Source organism: Euprymna scolopes, chromosome 20 (genome assembly GCF_053919585.1).
Source record: "Euprymna scolopes isolate OS-2025 chromosome 20, ASM5391958v1, whole genome shotgun sequence".
In the NCBI taxonomy this organism is placed as follows: Eukaryota; Metazoa; Mollusca; class Cephalopoda; order Sepiida; family Sepiolidae; genus Euprymna; species Euprymna scolopes.
In genome coordinates this window covers 87860850-87872720 of record NC_136501.1, presented here as the reverse complement: position 1 = coordinate 87872720, position 11871 = coordinate 87860850, and the positions used below count along the sequence as shown (strand labels likewise).

At 35.0% G+C, this 11871-nt stretch overlaps 1 non-coding gene across 1 annotated transcript; it reads left to right on the top strand.

The window, feature by feature from the left end:
- Positions 1–8099: 8099 nt before the first annotated feature.
- Positions 8100–8172, top strand: Trnar-acg (transfer RNA arginine (anticodon ACG)). The gene has a single exon. It is a non-coding gene; the product is annotated as a tRNA-Arg (tRNA).
- Positions 8173–11871: the final 3699 nt, after the last annotated feature.

Here is an 11871-nt window from a genome sequence, read left to right as displayed (position 1 = left end):
ACCCTTAAAAGTTTCCACCCGAACAGATTAAAAACTTTGCCTTATCTCTGAATACCCTTTATGTCAAATTTCAAATGTTTAGACCAGAAATTGTCTGAGTAATTTGGTAGAGACCGCAGAGGTCAAATTTTTTAAAACTTTGACCCATATTATGACCCCTTAAAATTTATGGTTTTGGGCTCAAATCAAGTTATTAAGTTAGATCCATGTCCAAGGGACCTATATTCAAAATTTCAAGTGTTTAGACCCAAAATTCTCGGAGGAGTTTGGTAGAGTTCTCAAAGGTCAAATCGTTGAACTTTGACCCCTTAATAGCTAAATTTTTGGCCGAAAACGAATCACAAAGGTTTTCCCAAATCACATGTTGTTTTTGTTTTACGGCTTATCAAACCTTTTCCGGTTATTTAATGCCGGATCCAAGGATTTTGAATAAAAATTTGTTTTCAAGTCGGTTTCTATCTAACCTATAGTTGGGACCCTAACAGGTAGTACCACTCCGGGTCAGAGTAGACCTGGGAGCAATGTCAATTAATGGGTTGCTCCACACTCCTCCAAACCAGCAAGCTTGGGTCTTACCACTGGATATAGTTTAAGGTCATATCGCAGACCCCCAAATCACAGTACCCTGTATATCAAATTTCGAGTCTGTAGACTTAAAATTGACAAAGTTATTGTGTAGGGAAATTTACATACACAGACAGACAGACAGACACACAGGCACACAGATACAAAAACACGTTCACTTTTATAGATATACTAGCATTTAAATCCGGCGTTGCCCGGGTGTTTGGATGTGTATGTTGAGCAAAAAATAAAAAAATAAAAATAAGTGGTAGTAGGATGGCAGGTTCGAACCCGTACCGCGAAGTAGGAAAAGGACAGGGGGGGGAACTGACGTCTTCACTGTTACGACCACCGCCTAACCGGAAGTGACTTATGTTTAAATGAAGGCTAGACAATCCAAAGGAGAGGCGGATTTTCACAAATATTGGCGAAAAAGCGACCCCCGTAGAAAAGTGCCCAGTCTAGGATGAAGAAATTAATGTTTTTAACCGATTCTTCGATATTTGTCCTCTAAAAGGTGGAACTTCAAAACGATACTGACCTTGTAAAAATCCGTCGCCTCTGTCGAAAGTTTTAGGCAGACATGCAAACATACATACATACATACATACATACATACATACATTTATATATTGGTAACTAAAAATTTTCCACCCAAACCGATTTAAAAGCTTGCCCTATCTCTGAATACCATTTACGTCAGAAATTGTCTGAGTAATTTGGTAGAGACCGCAGAGGTCAAGTTTTTTTTTACTTTGACTCATATTATGACCCTTTAAAATTTATTGTTTTGGGCTCAAATCAAGTTATTAAGTTAGATCCATGTCCAAGGGGCCTATATTCAAAATTTCAAGTGTTTAGACCCAAAATTCTCGGAGGAGTTTGGTAGAGTTCTCAAAGGTCAAATCGTTGAACTTTGACCCCTTAACAACCAAATTTCTGGCCGAAAACGAATCACAAAGATTTTCCCAAATCTCAGTACCCTGTATATCAAATTTCGAGTCTGTAGACTGAAAATCGACAGAGTTATTGCGTAGGAAAACGTATGCAGTCACACACACAGACACACAGATACACAGACACGTTCACGTTTATATATACCTTGATAACGTGGTGATGCCTGTGTAAAAAAAAATAACTAGCATTACAGTCCGGCGTTGCCCGGATGTTTGGATGTGTCTGTTGAGCAAAATAAAAAAAAAACTTGTAGTAGGAAGGCTGGCTCGAACCCGTACCGCAAAGGAGGAAAAGAACGGGGGAAAAACTTACGTCTATACTGTTACAGTTATGAGAACAGGTCGCCTGTTCTTGTAAGTAAGTAAAAATGAGATAGGATAGTCCGATAATTCGAACCTGGGAAGCTAGGTTTGGAATTAAGATTCAGGAGGGTTCAAAATAAATAAACAGATAAGTTTATTTAAAAGGAATTCGTTGTTTAGAAATGTTATTGAAAAAGGAATTTGATGATTCAGTTCTGTTTATGAAAATGAAATTAAATTGAGGTTATCTAGATCCGAACAATAAAAAATGTTAAACATATTGAAAAATAGGTTAGGCCGAAAATAGGTTAGAAGAATTTGGTCTACAGAATGGGATAGACATGTGAGGAACAGTGCATGTTTTAGACACGTGAGGCATGTCAGGCCACGGGATCGATATGCACGTTTTCTGGCAATGCGATGACGTCATGGCTAAGAGATGAGTTGTCAATATAGTTAGAGCTTTAGTGAGACAAAGAGAGAGAGACAGAGAGAGACATACAGAGAGATAGATAGATAGATAGATAGATAGAGAGAGAGAGAGAGAGAGAGAGAGAGAGAGAGAGGCCAGATAGCGTCGAGAGTGTGCCGGGGCAGTGTTGACACAGAGCTGACATTGGAGAGAAGGAACCCACCTTTGGAGGCGAAAGGTTGGAAGTTGAAATAATGTAAGACTTTGAATTCCTTGATGCGAAACTATTGACCGGTAACGAAATAAAGGTCGTCATCATATTTTGTAACTACTGTCTTGTGCTGTGTCATTTTTCAAACAAGGTATTATGAATTTGTATTTATACGAACTTGTGTTCCACTCATCTGTATAATGAACTTTGTGTGTGAACGCATATAAGTAATGTGTCTTCATCATCTTAAGAATGTGTCTCCCTCTCAGCATTAAGACATAACGAATGACCCCTCCTATGATAAAAGACTGATAATCCTCATCTCAAAAATATGTGTCAAGAAATATATGTTATAGAAACACTCCCCAGAACTGTATAAATGTCTATCTATCTATCTATCCCCCTCTGATTGTGAATTACATGTTGCTGTCACATTAAAATGTACTCTGTCTGTCTGTCTGTCTGTCTCTGTCTCTGTCTGTCTGTCTGTCTGTCTGTCTGTCTGTCTGTCTGTCTCTCTCTCTCTCTCTCTCTCTCTCTCTCTCTCTCTCTCTAATACGAACACAACAACAAATATAAAATATCCGTCATCTCTCTAATTATAACCTCTATATAACATTACAACCACCGGCAAACCGGAAGTGACGTAGGTTTTAATTAAGACTACAGAATCGAAAGGAGAGGATGAATTTAAAAAATATCGGCGAAAAAAGCGACCCCCCCCCCTGCAGAAAAGTTCTCAGTTTAAGGTGAAGATATTAATATTTTTAGCTAATTTTTCGATATTGTTGTCTGAATAGTCGAACTTCAAAACGATACTGATCTTGAGAAAATCCGTCGCCTCTATCGAAAGTTAGGCAGACATGCAAACATACATACATGCTTACATTTATATATTGGTAACTAAAAAATTTCCACCCAACGATTAAAAAGCTTGCCCTATCTCTGAATACCATTTATGTAAAATTTGCCCTATCTCTGAATACCCTTTATGTCAAATTTCAAAATTTTCAGAAATTGTCTGAGTAATTTGGTAGACTTTGACCCCTATTATGACCAATTAACATTTATTGCTTTGGGCTCAAATCAAGTTATTAAGTTAGATCCATGTTCAAGGAAGCTATATCTAAATTTTCAAATGTTTAGATCCAAAATTGGCGGAGGGGTTCGGTAGAGTGTTCAAAGATCAAATCGTTGAACTTTGACCTCTTATCAGCCAAATTTCTGGCCGAAAACCGATCACAGATTTTCCCAAATCTCAGTACCCTGTATATCAAATTTCGAGTCTGTAGACTTAAAATCGACAGAGTTATTGCGTAGGGAAATGTACACAGACAGACACAACCATAGACACACAGAGACGTTCACTTTTATAGATATAACATTTCAGCCCGGCGTTTCCCGGGTGTTTGAGCAAAAAAAAAAAAAAAAGAAGAAAGAAAATTTTTTAACCTTTGGCCCCCTGTTATGACCCCTTAACCTTTATTGTTTTGGTGTCAAATCAAGTTATTAAGTTAGATCCATGTCCAAGGAACCTATATCTAAAATTTCAAGTGTTTAGACCCCAAATTGTCGGTGGAGTTTGGTAGGGTTCTCAAAGGTCAAATCGTTGAACTTTGACCCCGTGACAGCCCAGTTTCTGGCCGAAAACCGATAACAAAGATTTTTCCAAATCTCAGTACACTGTATATCAAATTTCGAGTCTGTAGAAAAATGAAAATTGACAGAGTTATTGTGTAGGAAAATGTACACATACAGACAGACAGACACACAGATACACAGACTCGTTCACTTTTGTAGATATATATATATATATATATATATATAGATTGAACCAATTTTGTGTTTACTGTAAACTTTTTACGCAAATATTATGCAAGTATAAATCATGTAGAATATCTGCATGAATATAATTATACGTAATAGTTAACTTAATAAGAAAAACGAAAAAACTAATAGGGAATTAATTAAAATGAATGTTTAAAAGAATATGCAAATTAGCTAGATCTTTTGCTAGTGAATGCAATTCCACAAGCGATATATAAGAAAATTGTATTTACTTTTTAAATAAATAGAAAAGAGGGTTTTTAATATGAATATCAACACACACACACAAAAAAAAAAAAATAATTCATAGGAGTATAGATATATAGATAGGCATATTCTCGGCCTTCGTCCTTCCGTTGCAGTTTTCCATTTGTGGTGCGGTTCCTGACCTTGGTAGGGTCATTTTTAGACGACGATAACTCAAACATCGATAGCTAACAATTATAAAACAATTAATAAAAATAGATTTAACAGTTATAGCGAAGGAAGAATAGTTACAATATAAATACAGACGTGCTTGCATATTTAAATGGGAATATATGAAATATTCATGATCATTAGGGTCACCAGTTAGCAAGTGTCAACTAGAAAACATAAACAGTTTTATAAATGAAAAACTGAGAAAACCAAAGTTTATTAAAAGACATTTTTATATCTAAAATTTTATAAGAATATAAGAGCTTTCAATCAATCAATCAATATATATATATATATATATATATATATATATATATATATATATATATATATATATATATATATATATATATATATATATATATATATATATACTGTGCTGTGACAATAAATATTTTTTTACTATTATTTTTTGCCGGAAATCCCTTACGATCGAAGACAAAATTCAATGAAAACAAAAGTAATGCTTTTCTTAAGTAAATATTCCATCACAGGGAAACAATTCTAAGTACAGTTTTAATAGAAAAGCTTACTTGGGCTAATGTCAGATTCTTACGTTTCTTTTCTTCTTCCTTCTTTTTTGCCAAGTAATACGTAAATATTGCTCGAGATTCTGAAATTGGAAATATTTATAGTCTAGCCTAACTTAAATAATGTTATTTTTCTTTAAATTAAATTATTACACCTACTCGCTTTAGATAATTTATTTTCTCTAAATAGTTTTTCTTTTACTTTAAATAACGTTTTTCTTTTTCTGTAAATAATTTCTCCTTTTTTGTAAAGAAATAACTTGAAGACATTTTTTATTTTTCATCGATTAGATAAATAAATATTAATTTCAAACCAAATTTCTAAAGTTTTCGAATGCGTGTTTTTGTTTAGAACGTTTTCCATACACATTTACTAAATTCAAATAATTTTTAAGAAAATTATGACAACACAAAATAAAGGTTTACTTTAATACGAAATAGAAATTTTCGTAACCAATAAAATTTAAATAATCATTAAATTTTGAGAAAACAAATATTAATTTCAATGACTTTTTTTTAAATAATAGGTCTTTCTTGCTAAAATACACATTTTTCGGTATTTTTTTAAAAATTAACTACAACTCACTGTTCACATTTGAAATACCGACCTTAAAGTTGTCGGGTATGCTGACAACAAATATTACAGTTAAACTTTTTTTTCTTACACGCTGGTCACCACTTATCAAGGCCCGGAAGCCACTCAGGGATAAGGGTTATTGCAAGTACAATTTGGCGCTGATAAGTAGTTTACCAGATATGAAAACATTTATATTCAACGTAAAAGCTAAGGTAATCCTTGGCAGCCATTTTTTCCCAACCGAGGAAATAGCAATGCGCATGCGTAACGGATTTCAGAATAAACACTCCAACCTCCCAATGTTTAGAGCGGCTTTCATAATAAACACCCCCAACCTCCCCATGTTAAGAACGGCTTTTGGAATAAACACCGCTTATTTCCCTATGTTAAGAACAGCTTTCGGAATAAGCACCTCATTTTTCAAGGGGGTATGTGAAAATACTTGCTTTGTCGTCTGCTTCATTTACAAACCTGCACATTACTAACTATTCGATTGTGTAAACAAAATGACTGTCTGAAATTACATTAGCATTTACGTTGGATATCAGATGGTTTCATATCTGGTAAACGACTTATCAACTCCAAATTTAATTGTGATATTCGTTGTCAGCATACTCGAAAACTTATAAAAGTCGACATTTACAATCCAAACCGCCACAATACTGAACTCAACTAATGAAAGTTTGACACGAAAACAATCATTCAAACATAAACAGAAGTTCTCTTGCTCATTATTTTTAAACGAAATTCAATAAAATTTGAATTTGCTCAAAATAATGAATTTTTTTTTTAAAGTTTATATTCATCCAGCTCACGACGGTAGAAGTGCCAAGCGGCAGTTGCCAAGTCATTAAAATAACGTAAATGTAAATCTATTCTTTTTACATCGTATTCCGAAATTTACACTTAGAATGCTAAAAAAAACAGAGATAAGCCTAACAAAATGTTATAGTCTGTAATAAGTGATTTATCTATCAAGCAAAATGCTGCTGTCCTTGGGAACCAAACGTTTGATTCGATCCCAAATTGTTTCTTTCCATTCAAACTGTGATATGAAAATCCAGCACTTCTGCAACACTGCGTGGTAACTACGTCTTTGGTTTTCAGTTTGAAGACTATTCTTATGAGGACACATTTATTTGATGAGCAGTCTGCAGCACTCTTTTTCAAATCACCTCCTTTTCATTGGTACTCGTTCAATAACACTGAATCTTCAATTGCATAAATTACTATGTGGCCAGGCGGCAAATTTAATTGGTGACCTGATGACTAACGTTTTCTCGGATATTGCTAAAAATTTCCGCAATGTTGGATGGCTTTGGTGAAAGAGCAATCTTTTCCCCTAGAAATGATGCTGTTGATATGATCAATTATAATATTTTGTAAGAGTTATGGATCCATTGATTGCATTATTTATGAAGATCAGGCAGTAGAATTTCCTGTAGAATCCAGTACAACAGCATGGAATGCCACATTATAAACTAATATTGAAGAAAGGAGTTCCAGTTATTAAGAAGTCTTGATCAATCTAAACTGTGTAATGGCACATGGTTAACAATAAAATCTTTGAAAACTAATGTTCTGGAAGCCATGATTACAATTGGAACGTTTAAAGGTAACCCCCTTATTCCTTCTGACATGCTATTTCAGTTCAAGCATTTACAATTTTAAATAAAAATTAGTTTTGCCATGTCTACAAATAAAGTTCAAGGACAAAGCTTCAAAGTTGTTAGACTTAATCTTCAAACACGTTGCTTTTCTCTTGGCCAGTTGTATATTGGTTGCTCACGCATTGAAAGTCCTGAAAAACTTTACATTTACACATCTGTTGGAGGTCACACCCATAATGTTGTATATGTAGAAGCTCTCCAAAATGAATGCTACAAATACATTTACCAGTGTTCAGATATGCACTGTTGAAACCTAAATTTGGATTATTTCATAAACAGAATAGATTACTAATGTCATCTTTATATAATGAATCTTTAATAGTTAAATCAAAAGAGAGTTAACAGTTTTCAGATATGCACTACGATCTATACTATTAATACAATTCTAAATGTTCATTTATTTATTCATATGTGCCTATATACCAATAAAACTTTTTCCCTGAAAGGTGTGAGTCCATAGATTGTCCTTATCAATATATGGTTGGTAACGAACAACGCCGAGTCATACAAAAAGCCCGAAATAAGGGTTTTTGGGCCGTTTTGTGACTTTGTTGAAAAAGTTACCTGCCCATGTCAAGGGAAATTAGAACTGCCTGTATAGAGTCGCGGTAACATCTTTCGGCATATGGACAGGACTTGTGGCGCAATGGATAACGCATCTGACTACGGATCAGAAGATTCCAGGTTCGAATCCTGGCAAGTTCGTAATAATTTTAACCATCATTTTATCCAACGTTTACTCATTATCCTTACCCTTAGTTAGGATATTTTTGTTTTTTCAGAATGTACTTCATGTTCAGTGCACTCGATTTTGTATTTGACTCGGCGTTGTGTATGCCGACGCGGCGCAGCCGTTAGTATAAAATAATAACTGCAATTCTTACATCATATTTGAAAGAAGAAGGACGAAATGATAAAAGATTAAACTAGAAAAGAAGACTAAGGCTACTGACGAAACCTCTATAAAATAAAACGCACCTCCTCTCGTCCCTACATCATGGGGGATGTGAGAAAAGAAGCCATTATAGATTAATGTTTTGTTTAATCAATATGGTATCAGGGCGGAATATTCAAATATATCAAATACAACCTGGCAACGCCGGGTACGTCAGCTAGTTAAATTATATTTCAAATGAGATTTTATTTTGCATTAATGTATTTCTGATTTTCAAGAAATATTTAATAGTAACTAAAAGTAAAAACGAATATTAATTCAATTTCCGTTGTCGAGAGAACGAAAACACAAGCACCTGTGAAGTTGTCTTCTAATTTTAATGAGTTAGACATTAATTTACATGTATGAGATGTTCATTTTGAAATTCGGAAGTTTTTTTTATATTTATGTATCACTGTTTATCAAGGCCTGTGAGCAACTTGAGGATAAGGTCTTACGTATAGCAATCAGAAATAAGTACAATAGAACCCCGGGATACGGTGGCCCTAGAATACGATGTAGAATTACGGTATTTGCCTCACCTTACGGTATTATCTATAATGTTAATTGATTATATACATGTGTATTATATGCTGTGCTGTATTTTGTTACTAATTTTTTATGCCGTATCTCGGGGTTCTACTGTGCTTATTTTCTTTCGCGGAAAATGTCCCTGTTGGCCGATTTTGTTACACACTGACCAATCAGTTTGCAGGGCGCATTTATTTCATCTTCAGACTCTTTGGGAATCAATTGAGAATTTCTGGAAGCAACGAGGAAAGACATCCCTCACGCCCCCCCTCTCTCTCTCTCTCTCTCCCTCTCTCACTCTCTCTCTCTCTCTCTCTCTCTCTCTCTCTATCCACTAGACACTCTAGCATTGACGATCTTCGCCTGAAGATATCCAATCTGTAACCGACTAAAGTACCTTTCTTTTTTCACTTGGATGTCGTCCAGCTTCTTTCCAGTTAAATAAATTCCTTTCGTTGTTATGTTAAAAGAGGTTTTGGTTTTCATTCCGTTAAATGTTTTTGTTTGCTACTTCTTTTTTTTTTTTTTTTTTTTTAAGTAAAGTGTATTTATACAAAAGAGATCATTGGTTGGACATTGAATGTCACCACGCGAGAATTAGAAACAATGATGGAACGGGCAGAAAACTTCTTAATAAGAATTGATAATCAAAGAGGGCGGCTCAACAAGTTTTAGCCTTTAAAATGAGAGCTGTGACCTTGGAGAGGCTTGTTGTCACCCAACTTCCAGTGAAAACCAATGGTCGTTACCAGCGAGAAATCAATGGTAAATGGTTGTTGCGATCGTGCAAATTCATCTGCAAAGGTTATCAATGGAAGTGGAGAGTACTGGACATCTTGAGAGACTTGTTGTCACTCAGACTCCAGAGAACACGACAGATCACTGGCAGAGACAGAGAGAGATCTTTGATGGTTGCCTGTGTGAAAATTCCTAGTGAACAAAACAAAAAAAAAAAAAAAAAAAAAGCGGGAGGAGAAAAACGAAACAAAAGATGAAAGTAAAAGGACTCCCGGGCAACGCCCGCTACGTATACTAGTTTGAAATAAGAGCTAAAAAAAATGTAACGAGTTTTCAAGAGTGCTGCTGAAACATGTCTTTCGGGGCTCACCAGCACATGTGGAATCCATTATGGTTGCTCTGTTGTAAGTACTGACAACTGCGATAGGTACAAACATAATCTTTTCAGAAGATTATATTTACGTGCCTCTACACGAGGGCAGAGTTAGACACAATGTTGTTTTCTTTTTTGATGTAGGGAAGATCCAGCTCCCACAAAAAGGAACACTCTGTATTGGGACAAAATAAAAAGTAAAATTTCTTTCACTGACCGAGGATTAAAAAAGCGCAATTTCAGAACAGATACTACACTTTGTTTCTTGGTGCACAGTACGCGTATTTATGATCAGCATTTTGGGTGCTTGTTAAGATAGAATCTACAGGTCGATTTTTTAAATATGTTGTTTTAAGCAAAAGCAACAGAAATAATTATTTGATTAGGATATCGAAAATAGTAATATATCCAAAAATTACGAAAATTCATCGAGTAGAACAAATGCTATCATGTTTTAGTAAAAAAAAATATCCACGTCATATATTACCCCTCCCTCCCCATCAAAAAAACAAAATAAAATTCTACATTTTTAGGCGAAGAGAGAGAGAGAGAGAGAGAGAGAGAGAGAGAGAGAGAGAGAGAGAGAGAGAATTTAAACTGAGGATCAGTGGGTTAGCTTTGAATATAAATTTAACGGAAAATGATCATTTGCTTCCGAGACACTTGGCGATAATGATCACCAAATACTGCATCAAAGAGCATTTTTTAAAACACAAATATTTTTTAAGAAGATAATTTATTTGTGTGTGTGTGTGTGTGTGTGTGTGTGTGTGTGTGTGTGTGTGTGTGTGTGTGTGTGATTAAGGGGGCGTGCAACATATCTTAGGTATTTTCTTTTATGCTGACTTTTTGGAAGTAGGTAAAATGGTAAAAGTTGGTTGGTTGTTTTACGGCATATCAACCCTTTTCAGGTTATTTAATGCCGAATCCAAAGATTTAAGTAAAATTTTGTAATAGAACATTTGTTTTCAAGTCAGTTTCTATTTAACCCATAGTTGGGACCCTAGCAGGTACTACCAGTGCGGGTCAGAGTGGATCTGGGAGCAATGGCAATTAAGGGGTGGCTCCACACTCCCCAAAGCCCGCAGGCTGGGGCCTCACCACTGGATATAGTTTAAGGTCATATTCAGGACCAAAATGGTAAAAATGCTGCAAACTTTAGTATAAAAAATGTCAATGTTCAAAGTCATAAGAAAAACGGATGCCGTTCCTTAACTTTTTCACTAACCTTAAGTCCCGGTGGCAATACGAAAAATAAATAAAATGAAAATGTGCGCGCAACATGAGTATAACGGAACTGTTGAAGGTCAATTCCATTCCCCAAAAGTATATTATTATGTTAGTTATGTGTTTTAATGTAGATTTTCAGCAGGAAAATCTTCACACGCACACACACACACACACACACACACACACACACACACACACACACACACACACGATTGTCAAGAAATTAAACTAGGTCTAAATTTAAAAAAGGCTCGGAAGTGGGTGATCATTTTACGTTAAATTTATATGCCGTCTACGGACTATTATTCCATCGTATTCCAACTCTAAAAAAAGTTGTGGCGCTTATGCACTGTCCGCGCTATTTTTTTAAATAGATTTTCAGTCGAAATTCAAACTTTACGATATTTTTTTTTGTTTTTGTTAAATTGTTAGGTGGAAGCACAGAATAGTTACAAACACCCTCCTCTCCCCATGTTAAGAACGGCTTTCAAAATAATGACGTTATTATTTCAGCATAGTGGCAAAAGTGCACAAGTACCAAAAAATTTTTTTTTTCATTTATTTTTACCGCCAGGTTCATCAGGCTATATACATGTAA